The sequence below is a fragment of the Varroa jacobsoni genome, unplaced genomic scaffold (genome assembly GCF_002532875.2).
Source record: "Varroa jacobsoni isolate VJ856 unplaced genomic scaffold, vjacob_1.0 scaffold_686, whole genome shotgun sequence".
NCBI lineage: Eukaryota > Metazoa > Arthropoda > Arachnida > Mesostigmata > Varroidae > Varroa > Varroa jacobsoni.
In genome coordinates, this window is record NW_019213588.1 from 63,658 (window position 1) to 78,028 (window position 14,371).

Below are 14,371 nucleotides of genomic sequence, written 5' to 3' on the forward strand. Positions count from 1 at the left end.
CAGGGACGTTGAAAACAAGCTAAAGCCTGTTACTTTTGCTGCTACAATGGGTAGCTCATCAGTACGACCATTTCTACATATATCTGGTCGTGTCACCTCAGGCTATCTGCCCGTTATACTGAACGTCCATTGTGGTGCAGAGTTCATCTCGGGTGCTCTATGCAGTATGCCGATGTCGACAGATCGTGTTCGGTTGTATGTGTAATGTGATTTGGTACACGTTACTGATGCCCAAATCCAGCGGAGCTACTCGACAGCCCCATTCGTCCTGTCGATTGTTATATCAGATCAGGCGCCATGTAGGATAAACGTAACAGTCGTACCGACTGTTACGGAACACATTCGTATCGGTTCAACGACCGGGTGTAGGAAGCGTACAAGTTTATCAAATTGACATTAATTGATGCCTTCACATGCTGTGCCTAGACAAATAGTTAGCTAGTGTATGTTTCTTTCTCCAAATTTAGGGACGGAGAATTTCTTAATCAATGTTACGTTACGGTATAGCGGCCAACATTGTGTATGTTGTTCTGCAATGCGTCAACTATTAGCGAATCTAAATTTTTTACGTACTATTTCCGTCGGCAACGTATCAACTGGAAAGTAAGTTATCACACCAGTATGCATCATCATCTGATTCATCGCTTTTGTTAAACTGTGAACATCTGTAACTTCACATCATTATCCTATTATCCGCGTGCCAGTTAAAAATGTTCGTATCTGCCCATCCAAAACGGAATTTTGTTTATACACCTGTGAAAATATATGACGGATAATAATATTATATTAGGGCAATAATGTCTGTGCTAACAAACAAATCGTATTGACAGTAGCATGGTTTTTTCGTAGTCCGATTTTTAAAGACCAGCCGAAGATGCTTGGAACCAATTCACTTTAAGATAAAAACAAACGTATAGGTAAGCATGTATGAAACACTTCTATTATTCTATCACGTATCAATGTTGTAAAAGATATTTCTTAGAAAAGTTCCGGTTCGTTAATCACCGTTTCTTCCAGCTCTCTATGATTTCATAGCTTCCCAACATCTAGCATTCAAGCCATGAGCATTTAGGTTGGGAGCAGATTAGGGTAAACCATCTCCGGTTTAAAAAACTCCACATTTATACTGATATTTCACTCCGTTTCGGTAACGTTTGTCTAGCATCGTTACGCGGCTGATTCCTGACTCTGTTACAACCCACGTTGCTTGTTTGGCTTCAACAAGATGTCTGCAGACTCTACTCCATTGCATCTGAAATCATTATGTATTATCGTTTTCGCCAGCGCATCAACGACCTCAGGACGCTTCCCGCTTCATCTGCCTGGCAATAAGCAATACTCAGTTTTTTTGCACCCTGTTTGCACGGAAGCTGTGCCATTCAGGCGGTGTATAGCAATGTTACAGAAAGCTACTATACTATGTCGAGATCATTTTGATTAGTACACCGAGTTTCTCGCACCTAACGACGCCCGTGATGTTTCGTAACCGCTACCTGTTCGAGCGTAATCGTCCTTCTATTATAGGACTATGTGTATGTCGCTTTCATGTGATATTTCTAATATTCCGTAACAGGGCTATTGTTTGAATGTTGTAACAAGCGAAAGGGAAGAAAGCTAGCAGCACACGTGGGTGTTCGAAGAAGGATACTGTCGCTTGAAGCCCAGCTGGCGACTAGCGGCTAGAAGCACAGAAACGGCAGCCATTCGAAGCAAGCGACTGTACCGTCCGGAAGGCAGCTGGCGTAAGATTCGGTGGAGTATCAGTAATCTGTTCAAACAACATGTTTTGACCTGTGTACGAAGAGAAGCTCTCGTCCAAAGCAAAGCGGAGGGCTTATTTAATTCTCACTTGGGGGGTTGACAGACACGGGCGCCACAGTTTGCAAGGCCCTTTAAAGCTAGAGATTTCTAATCAAGGCTAGTTGGACTGTTCCATAACATAGTATGTAAACACATTTGCGTGAATTATGTTGTGCAGCTTTGAGTCATGCGCGTAGTTCTGTTGGATTTGTTGATGTAGTCCTACCCAGAGAAGTACACGGTGCGCAAAGGATCGATATTTACAAACAGCTATTGTAGAGCTATGCATAGGCAACCATCTGATCATTTAAATTAGCAAATGTACGTATTTAAGTTTCGCTTTATTTTTTTTTACTTAAGATATAGTAGTAATAACAACATTGAGCAACGTGTTAAACGTTCAAGAAACGAAACGTATCTAAGAACGTGGAACCTCACAGTGTGATTATCTAAAACTCTATATAGAGATGTTGTTTAGTATTTTATACTATATTGGTTCTTTGTCGGAAGTGAATTTGATAACATTTGAAAGGCTGTCAATGTTGCCATGGATCTTTCTGTGTCAGTATCTGTGAATCAATGAAAATTAGGTAATGGATAAGATGATGCATCCTCATTTATAGCCAAACGAGCATACTATTATGTAACATTTATTAATGTTTTATTGTTAGATTAGTACATAATTACCCCCTGATCATATCTATATATACGCGCCCGCCGCTTCACTAGCCGTTTTCTATTCAGTATCAGAAAAATGATGAAATCTACGTTTCGTCTTTGCTGTAACTGATCTCTATTGCTGACTCCACGCATTAGTCCCCTATAGTCTACCCGAAGTTTTTCGAAAATACACTATACGTCACTACGAGTAGACTTTTCATATCCGACTGAATATCGTTCACAACGAAACAGTGAAAAATATTTCCAGAGACGGAAATTTATTATCGACCAATAGGATAACGATAACGTCTATTTCATCACATCAGCTTCTCATAAACCATAGGTGACCGTATCAACTAAACGACCCCACCTATTGTTTCACTTCAATCGTATAATAACTAGGAGTATGCTCACGTTCAGATCACTAGCATAGATGATGGGTCAGAATAAAGTTTCCTTGAGGTTAAGGAACATATATTGCAATTATGTCAAATTAAAAAACACTATTTAAAACTAGTTAATTAGCTATGTGACAGTAATTACCAGTTTCCCTAAAGCGGTCGCTAAGGCTTTAATGATCTTCTACTCTAGCCGGCTAAACTACCGATTACTAGCTGGATGTCGATGGTCTCGCTTTGTTTCAATTCATATATATGTATATATATATATATATATATATATAGTTCAAATCGTAAATAAATATAGAACGACTTTATCAAACTTTATCAAAGAGCGTCCAATGTAAATTTTCATAATAATTCAAGTAAAACCCCCTACTAAGTTGCAACGCCGACCAGCGACGTAGAAGTGGGTCGTAATGAAACCGATTTGATTATCAGTTACTAAACTCTTTGAGCAAGTTACTTATTTCTATGTTATTTTTAGCGAAAGTATCTACGCGAATATTGGCTCGAAGAGCTTATGAGTAACAAACATCGGCTGCAAATAATAGTAAGTCAGACAAGACAATATCATTGTTTATTCTGAGCTATCTACGTAAGTGTATTGCTACATTACTCGAAAACAATGTTTGAATAAGGATACGTTACGCAAACTGTTACAGGGGGTCCGATCCGACCATCTGTTACGATATACAGGTCGACAACTCTTTGCTTCTTAGAATTCAGGGTCAGTTTGCTTTATCGGAAGCTGGTATTCGACTATCGTAGATATATATATATATATTGTTTGCTTGGCCCTAGTCGACTCCCAAGCAAGGGGGCAAAAAATGCATAGCCATCGGTCGGATGACCTAATTAGAACAACGATGATTTGTACCGATGTAGACAATTCGAAGAACACAGTAGACGCGCAAGTAAAGATGAGGAAATTAGAAGGTGAAAAGTCACATGAAAACGAACGCCGGCATCAATCGCATTCGTCTGAAAGTAGAAAATAATGAACTTCGTAACGAAATGCCATGTCAGCTGGAATTCTGGTACAAACCATTCGTTAAAACGACCTTTCTGGCCTATTGAGGTACAGGAGCATATGAAAATGTCTCATGCAGTAAACCGATAGCCATACTGCATACCGCATATTAGGTACGACAACAAGCGTTAACGCCAGGTGGCACTTGTTAAAGGATGTAGTAATAAAGTAAATACAGACGCCATAGATGAACATTTAATGAGTATTGCGGTTAAAATCCACGGACTTCTTTAGGAAATACCTGGAAACGAGTCGCGCTAATCACAAACTGAAGTTACACATTAACCTCTTAACAGATGGCCGGGGGGGTACTTGGCTTGTGCCATAACAGTCGGAGCGCGACAAGACCGGAAGGACTCTGAGAGAGTCTGCGGGGCCGCGAAATCGAGCACACACCCTACGGATCCTATAGTAATGTCCAAAGAGGTCTCAGAATAGGAAATGAGGTTCTGGATGACGCATCAAAGATCTACGCTTTTACATGCTTGCCAAATACTAGACCGTTTGCAAGGCTTTTTACTATTTCGTTGTATTGCCCCTGATTCACCCGCAGAAAGTTGATACACTGTACATAATTTTAAATGAAAAAGGCTCACCCCAATAATATGCACGCTGAGCAAATAAAACTAGCTTGCTTTTAGCGAAAACATTTTTCAGGTGCAGCTATTTTTTTGTAACTTCAATATGTTGTACAAATTTACATTTATATATTGTTACCAAATCCAATTAAAATAAAGAATGATCTCGATTGAGTTTCGTAAATCGTTTTTTACCTCTTCGTTCGTCTCAACGGGTCCTTCGAAGTAAACTCATCTGCATAAATAGGCTCAAGAAGATAGGAGAAGAGACACTTTCATCTAGCCTGCAAAAACAATTATATCTAAACCGTTTCTAGATAAGGCTTCTATGTAAAATGTATACATCTAGCCTTGATAGCAGAACATATGAGGAGAAACAGAATCGTAAGGCAACAATATTTGACAGGCAATGGCTTAACGCGCCTAGTATCACAACAATTCGGAAGGGATTTCGCCTTCCTGATCTCCAATTATGACTATAATTAGTCAAGTCAAATTCTCTGTATTTATATTGTATTACTAGTTACAAGCTAGTGAATGCTTTCTTTGAACAAAATCAATATTAAGAAGAAGAAAAAAAAGAGAAACAAAATAGGAAAATAGTACGATTGTTTTCAGTCGGACGTGCTCGTACGTTTTTCAATGAGAAGCCTGTTTGCAGTGTGATGATTTTTTCTACTGTTTTTTCTACACACTACTAGTAAAAGAAAAGCCATACATAAAACACAACTGGGACCTATTTTTAAATATTTGCGAATCTATTACCTAGGGCCTCTAGAGTTCTTTAGTTTTCCATGTGGGCTTAGGCCACTTGAGCGGGCTCTTTTAAATGGACAATCAAACACTTCAAAACACTTGAAAACAATTTAGAGCTCGTATACTTACTAGTGTAATATAAACTTGCTAGTATGAACGGACAGGCCGATACATGCTAATAATAATAATAGCAGATCGAGCCTAAAATAAATAAAGTTCTCTGTGTATAGCTGATTGAAAAATCCCCTCGAAAAATTTCACTCGAAAAGCTGAATGGAACCGCATCAAATTATAGGAAGCTTGATAAATTATCGGTTAAGCGCAGCTATTGGACGTATCCCGAGGGACGACGTAAAAAGCGAGTACTCGAAAAGTAAATTTACTATTTTTTTCATTGAAGTACAGATCTAACTACGTCTGCTTTCACTACATTTGGACTAACACATTAGAGGGCTAGAGCTGACATAATCGTGGTTATTTATTTTCCATTTTGTTACTAGACAATCATACAGCTTGGCATACCAGGTTATACTTTAAAGTTCAGGCTTGATTCAAGTGAAAAGTCTCTTGATATTTCTATTTCGTAGATTGTAGGGCTTAATGCAGGGTTTCTTCTTGGTTATTCTGAATACCGTTCCAGTTCTGGAACCCGGGTTGCACCATATTTTAACTTAAAATAGAATAAGGAAACAAAGAACCTTCACTTGTTCACCTTGGACACTCCATACATTTGTTTCTGCATGTAGCAATACGCTCATTCAGTACCCAGACGTATGCAAGGTACAAATCAGTTCAATGTTGTATTTGTCTGAAGATTTCGTGTTCAGGCCAGTTACATTTTCGACTTAGTCTACTGCCGGAGCACGTTTATAGACCTACGTCAGTCTGAAGCGGGGTAGCTCTGAACTGACCCTTGCAATATACACGTTCTTAGTATATCTAATTAGCTACAACATGGTATCAAAAGCAGACACTTTCTATAGTTCTATAGTTTGGGACACGTTTGATATATAAAAAAAAAATGGCACATACAGCTGGTATGATCTTTCCCGATGTATGTTATGCTGTACTTCCACATGTTTGCTAAAAATTAAGCCGACATATGTTAAGTTAGAAGAGTGATGATAGCAGTTGCCCTTGTCGGAAAACCGCGAAAGCTATCGATAAATATTACAGCCAATTTGAAGATGGGACCGACTGCCATTTGCAGTGTTTAGGTAATCTGCGGAAAAATTGGCATTCGATATATAGCAGTGATACTCGTGTTCCTAGAATTAGTAGCCGGACAACGGACGCGCTAGCCGTTTCAACTTGAAACGGTCTAGCGTGTCCGTTGGCCGACAGTTTATTCGCTGAGAATATCTATAAAACGTTCAACTGACTTATCATGCTTCCATAGATAGACGTAAGTTAAAGTCGATCCTACGTTTTTCACGTCGCCAGTGGCTACTTGTTACTATCAGATATGCTCTAACAAAAACAACTATTATGTAGCCACCGGATTTGCAGTGCACAGATTTCACTATTCCGTTTGCGAGACATAGAGGTATGATGAGCCATGGAAGAAGTGTATTTGCAAGTAGTAGAAAATTAAGTTCTGTAAGATATCATGTCAGGCATTGCAGTTAAGGCAAATTAGTATGATAATAAGTTATCCATAGTTTTCGAGCAAGGCGAATGTTTTAACAAATGCTAGCATATCTACATATTTATATGCCTTACTAATACACGCTCTTTACTAGATAGACTAAATTATTGAAGACGGTGAAAGGAAGACGATAGGCGTGTCTATAGTTGGTAAGTGCTAATTGGAACTTAGCGGATATCGTGGTTGCGGAGTTGGTCTGGTAAAGAAAGCTGTCTGCGACAGTGAGCTTACGGACTGCCTCTACCAAGTAAGAACTGCCAGCTTTAAAAAGAATATAGACCATCTAATAATAACAACTACTTGGTGCTGATTTTTCCATATGGTTCTCACATACGCTCCGTCGAGTTTTTATATTTGCGAGCTTTCCAAGAGAAATTGTCAGTGACTTTGTATTATTTTTCCGAAGCATTTGTAGATGAATCACACCATCCAGCGGCCCATCTGGCAAAAATTATTTGTTTACACAGAGAATTTCTATTTTAGTCGAATTTCTAAGGGGTCTTGCCGGTGTCACTCTGCAGAAAACGTTCCAGTATTGCTTAATTAGATTTAGAACAATTGCAGATATAGCATGAGTCGTCAACTTAAACTCTGCTCAATGCTTTTACCAAAAATAACATGAATGATGCTAGCATTTCTTGTTACACCATGGGATAGGTCTATTATCCTCTAGTAAATATTTACGTTCATAAAAATACAAGAAATGTGAAACTTTGCCAAAGGTTTGCACGCATGCCCCGCTTACAAAATGCAACAATGTATCCATTACATTTTACATTATAGTTCGCCTTTAGGGCGCTACCGTGGAATACAAAAGCTTTGAGTGCTCGCTTTTTTTGAACTATAGAATATGAAATACATACGCAAAAACGCCTGTTTCGTATTTAGAAGTATACATCACCATACTCTGTTTATCATCTAATGCTTTTGTCCTGAAACAACATGCTCTTTGCGGTCGAAATCTGTCAGATAATAAATTCATCTTTACTGATCCCATACGTTGGACGCGCTATGTAGGACACATACGTTGAGCTGACCAGGCCATTATCTATCAGAAGGATATGTTTATCTATGACGTTTGAGAGTCATGATTTTAGGTAAACCGCACTTAAAGAAATTTTATCTATGCGTCTTCAGATCGGGTTCAATCAATGTATGCTAAGTATTTTTTTTTAGATTCACACACCGGCTGTCATTTATGTGCGACGCTAGAGTTTCGTGTCCTTAAGACGAAGAAAACGAAGAGAGGACTGATGTAACTCTTGAAACAAATGAACGTATGGCCATCCTAACTCTATATCAGACCGGCTATCGAATATGATCTCAGACTTAATGTGGTTCACAGAATGTGTAAGATTTATTTGCTGGTCCTCAGTTGCTCTATTTCTCTGCAATAACAATGACTAACAAAGCTAGGTTTACCTAATACACGTTAGCGTAATTAGCGTTGTACGTTATGCGATGAGTATACAGACGTCGCGCGCGGCGGGATCTCAACCATCTAGGCCATACGCTAAAAATGAATAGTAGCTTGTCTACTCTATCGAAACAGTATCTTCATGGTGAAATTAACTATTTATACGACTGGAAATAAATAACGTGTATAGTTTGTAAGATTGATTTCGAGGGCAATTATGATAACGAAAAACCAAACTGTTTCGTTTATCAGAGTAAACTATCTAATGTCTTTCCGCCTTCAATAGCAATTTCATGTTACGTTGTTCAAAGCGTGTCCGGTGGAAAGCGATGGCGCTGCCTGCTGTTTTTAGGCACGTCCTGGTATCCAAGCTGTTCAGCTCGGAATCATAATTGCGTGGATGTGAAAGATACGTGCGTCAGATTATGGAGGTGCTTATTCCCACCTTTCTCCGTTCGAGTTTTTCCGATTCTTCAGGTCATTTCGTTATGCGGAGAATGGTATAGTCCTATTTGGCCTACTGTGCTAGGAATTCGTAAGTTTCATTCCGTTAAACGCTTCCCACCAAGTAGATCTTATCGTGTCGATTTACGCTAGGCAGGACTTTCGCTGTATAGCTGCTCTCACCTAAAGACCGGCCTTGTGCTCCTTCACGATCAACTGTTACCAAAATGGTTACAAATTGTTGCCATTTAGTTCTCCAGAGTTTGGGCTACGATTGAAGTCGTTGGCTAACTTCGTATGTTTCTTGCTGGTTATACTAGAAGAGTAAGCGTCACTGATAGCGACTTTGTCGGTGACATGTTTCAACAAATCTACTTTCGATTTTCATATGTAGACTATGATGACATGCGTCCTATGATATAATTATTATTTTTTTTTTTTTATTAATATCTAGTCACAAAACGTCATTGCCTTAAACTGCCGCCAACGGACTGTACAGGTTTTTATTGGGCAATGAATCCGTTGCAGCATTTTTTGCGAGAATAATAAATCACTTTTAAACATTACAGCCTACGTATGTAGGTAGTCGAGATCTTTTGATACCCTGTAAACGATTCTTCAGCAGGGAGTAAATATGTATTAGGTCTTTTCATTCAAACAAATTGTATTGCCTAAAATCACGCTGCCTTGTCGTTTTCAGCCAGCTGTCTCAGCTGTGACGTCAACTCAGCCGCGATTTCTAGAAGAAAATTACGGTCGAAGAGGCTAGCTCTCGCCAACGTTTCGAACGGACAAAAAAAATTAGGATAGTATATTGTTTCGAGGGCAGCATCAAAATATAATAAGACATGCGCATTGTGACGTAGTAAGAATGGCAAAAATAGTGGCCCATGGTACCGACGGTAACACATTTTCACTATCTATTAAAAGATAGTAGGGAAAGCACGATAGCCATTATCATTACGTGAATAAATCCACGAGCATGCGAGGCCCAAGATGGCTTCTAGCAAGTTTCATAAACCACGAATCAACACACATGTGCTTCTGATATATAGGTGAGAAGAAGATGAAAATTTGTTCATGTCAGATATAGAGTGTTTTCAAGCGGAGCTTTTATCTGTATCGATCTTCTACATCTTAGACTGAACCATTAGATGACTGACACTGTAATGTTTACTAATACATATCGGCCTTAATACTTCTATATTGTTAGTAGATAAGAGTAAACGTCAACTAAAAAATATCTATAAAAAATACTAATGAGTGATGTGCTTATTTAGGCCGTAGCAAGATTTATATACATTCAGAATTTGGAGGGTATTGCGTATCAAATTAAGAAGTGGGCACTGCATTAAACGTTTCTACATGTTTCCCTCCACTCCGCCTCCCTTTCTCCCTCCACCTATCGCATGCAGCTCCAGATGCTGGAAATGCTTGTATTTTTCAACGGTAACAGATCGTTAGTTTGTATTACTGCCAGCAGCCACACATACGTCAATCAGGCGGTCAGGATAACTAGGCTTATAAACAAAAACGGTTTTACAAGCATAGATTATAAACTTGGTAGGTATACGTGTTCTCAGTAGTCCATTACCTCTACGGTCTCTTTATTCATCCAATCGCAAAGTTTTCCCAAAAACAAGCTAAATACTACGAGGCTCCCCAGGACGGGCCTCTTACGGACGAAGGTAATATAGTCGAAAGTTGCATGGTTTATATTGATCGTAAGGGAAAGCCCATTAGACATCGTCATAATCCTAATTCACATATATAACGTAAGAACTGCAATTAGCAGTCCTCGTACAGCAAGGCAGAATTATTGTTTTGTCAACTTGCACGACACCTATGCACTGATAAATGCTGCACTAATGTTAAATCGTATTTAAGTTAACTTAAACCAGCCTACTAGTCCGAAGTGTCGAAGCTTTTGCTTACTACCAACTATGAGGTGTGCTTACGGAGCAATTCACTGAACTGTCAGTGATTCCATTTCTAGATTTCGGTAACTTGATGATGGCAGACTGAGTGAGCCTGTTTCGAAAACACTCGTTTAGCAATGGCTGTTACTGCGATGTAGGCGAAGTCAGGGCCATTGCTTTCCAACTAATTCGCTAGTCAATCCTTGTACAATAACTGACCGGATACGACGTAACGAATCGGATAATCAGCAGTGTCGTTCTACTTGCTTAGTCTAGCCGAGGATCCGAGGTCCGATGAGGCAAAATTGGCTGGCAGAGCGACGCTCGTGAAAAACCAGTTTCGAGTAATTACTAGGAATTTGTTAGTTTGTTAAACCAGTTCAGTACGAATATTGGGTGCTTCAATAAGCTTCACGTTTTTACCTAATCTCTACTAGAGCTCTCCCCGTCTCCTAAACCCGTTTACCTCGACAGATACCGCTATAGTTCCTTGCATCAGTCTCGCTGGGTGATAACCCATTAGGTTTGCGGAGTTAAAAATTCTGCCACGTGTTTGTTGAGTTTTTTTATTCGTTGGTATGAGTCAACAGCTAATTAAAAGAGAGGTGAGCTTTTTCGACTATGCCAGTTTCTCATGACCAGAACCGTCGCGAACTATCAGCGTCTTCGATTATCGCCGTTTGTCACCGACGAACCGAATAGTTCCAGGCTTTGATAACGGCCAATATGAGCTGCTATAACGTGTAATATGCCAGCGATGCTGCTATCGTGCCCAGCACAGGTCAGTCGAACGGCCGATGGCTTAAACGTGCGCGTTTTCTATTCAGCCGCTGGTAGTACGACGACAACACCACTGCACGCAATTATAACCTACCTCTCGTATCGTCGAATCTTCATCCGACAATAACGAATACTAGATATAATTGTCCGCCTACTACTCATGCTATGACACTTGTAAGTCATAACCATGCAGGATATATGAGCGTTACGTGCATTATGCACGATATCTGAAACAGTACCTGTATGTGCTTGCAATAAGATAGCTTATTAGTTGCAAAAAGCACAATATGCTACTTTCGTAATTTCCATTATAATGTAGAGGTATAAGTACTATGGAAGGCTACGTTCCAAGTCTATCAGTACTGACATACTCTAAAAGATTATTTACATGAACCATACGCCTTTGTGCTATGTGGCCCACGCAGAGCGGAGCAGGTTCTTCGACGGGATGAAGTCCACAGATTATGTTTCGTTTATCTAAAATTTTGACCCGGTGATATCTTGTTTTTAACTGAGTATTGGGTTTAAAAAGGTATACTCGAGATATACTCGAGATACTCGTATAGTATACTCGATAAAGTAATTTAAGTTCACTGCTTCTAAGACGATACATGGCAAGGCGAGCCTGAACTGTATCGCAAAGTGTTAGATCGTAATTTGTTAAACCCCTTTCGTTTCGCATTTTCTGTTTACGTTACGTCCCTCTGTGTACAGTACGAAAACAGGTTCTTCATCGAAATCGAATTATCGCGAACACAAAGCTATTCTTACAAAATCGCGCTTTTTATATTTTTGAAAATGTTAGAGAGTAGGCGTTGTTTAGCAATTAAGATAACGATCTATCCATACAATTAAGTTGAGGAATCATCAGATTGAATTGTCTCGTCACACTTACGATGTGTACTACTCCACCGCATAGTGGAAATGACCTATGGCACTGGTATAAGCTATTTTATTAGCCATATAATTTGATTCATGCGATACCGTGGAATCCACCGTTTAGCCGTAATGGCAAATGAAAGGATTCTTCATAGAGATACGCAGCTGCGTAGAGACGTTAGGAAGAGATTCGAAATACGGGCGAAATATTTTTATTACATGGAGAAGGTATCATACTCATGATAATCATATGGACATAAGTCACAAAGATGTTTTTCATGCAGTAACAATACTGGAAGTTGTCTACTTGAAAAGAGCTGTCCGCAGATTTGAGAATCTATCTAAAGATACAGTTAAAATTATCTTTGTCAGCTTGTTTGTCAAACTCAAAACCGATTATTCCGGGAAGATCTGCGCCTAGAAACAGGAACTTGATTAGATAAATGCTTCTTTTCTTGGAGGAGTTTATTTCACCTGTTCCTACCGTATACATATGCCCACCCCGTTTTAAAAACCTGTTTGGTTTTTTCAGCCTCTTTAGTTTTTTACATTCTACAATAAGTAATGTAGAAGGTAATTCTGAAAAGGAAATGTTCATCTATATATGTCTGTAGGACGTTGTGGGGGCTGAGATAGAGTTTAAGTTAAAGGGGCTTATTCACGTTGAACATTTCCTCTCCTAGAAAAATAGCAGCAGAATGTGCACACGGAAATCCATGTTAAAAAGATTCTTCTTTAAATGATCCCGACACGCTGAGTAATATAAAATATATGTTTTTATTCGTTATACGAATCTACTGGCGCAAAAAACACAAAAGCAAAAATGGTAGCTATTTCTCCCATACGGTGATAAGATGAAAATTCGGCTCGAGTAAATTTAGAACGGTTTAGAACGCTGATTTTTTACATAAACAAGACTTTTTAATTTTGATTGTGATTTTTTTACATAGAAATATATGTAAAAGGGTTTGACTTCATAGTAATCTGGGACTCTCCATGGATCGAACACATTACATGTTAATCTATGTAAATTTCACTTTTTACGAAACTGCTGTTTGGAAAAGGAAAACTTCACATGGTGTTCTATGTAAAAAGATTTTGGCTGACTTAAGACGCCATACATGTCCATATACCTAGAATAGACATTTCTTAGTGAAAATAGAGAAAACTCCACTCCTTTTTTGTTTTTTTGAGAGAATTTCCCATGGATGTCCGTTCGAACATCGAAGCGATTAATGTAGAAATTACTTTCATCCACGGAATAGTTATTTTATCTTGAAGGAGCAATGCCAAATGTCAAAAAAGTAAATGAAAATAATATCAAAAAATATAATTCAAAAAGGGAAAAAGGTATCGTTCCAGATATAAGGCGGATATGATAACCGAGGCTTATCAAATAGTCAATAGTAGACAAATGAAAGTATATATTAATAAAAAAAAGTGTATGAACAAATCCTTAAACATCAGTGTCGACAAAGTCAATACGTTAAGCGTGAAACGATGTAAAATTAAATCTTTGATATACACAACTACTTATTATAAGGAAATAAAAACACCTAGGCCTAGATAAAGTCATGGAACATGTACAGGCCTAATTCTAGCTTTGGATAATATCCCAGTAATATGGTCAATAGGTTCGTCTACTCTAGCGATCGCAATATCCATTATAGTTGGCCAAGGGCCAATTTGATTCAGGTACGTCCCTCAGGGGCCAGTTGACCCTATTCAGGTGCGCCCTGGAAATAATGTCAGTTAGCCAATGCTAAAAAAAGCCTAGTAATCGTCAGAGCGAACAAGCTGATGAAATAACTGCAGAAGAGTACCGGGTTAGAATAACTAGAGCAGGCTAGATATTGGTATTTACTATAGCTTGAGCCATGTATAAATAAATTATCAGGAAAATAAACAGTACAAACATTGTGGATCAGTCTTCTAACTTCTATTCCTCATCCGCTTTATCCTTCTTTAAATAACCTAGATTATTTGTAGTCCATAGATGGCCTGAATGCTGGCATATTTACTAGCTGCACCTCGTTGGAGAAGTGAAGACGCCACCATC

General features: G+C 38.8%; 1 protein-coding gene across 1 annotated transcript in view; it reads left to right on the top strand.

The window, feature by feature from the left end:
• The window catches only part of LOC111262636 (peptidylglycine alpha-amidating monooxygenase), a 65,800-nt gene extending 61,157 nt beyond the window's left edge, over positions 1–4,643 (top strand). Inside the window, exon 13 of the mRNA XM_086969250.1 lies at positions 1,163–4,643. The gene's annotated coding sequence lies outside the window, so the exon portion shown is untranslated. The remainder of the gene's footprint in view (positions 1–1,162) is intronic.
• The last annotated feature ends 9,728 nt before the right edge of the window (positions 4,644–14,371 follow it).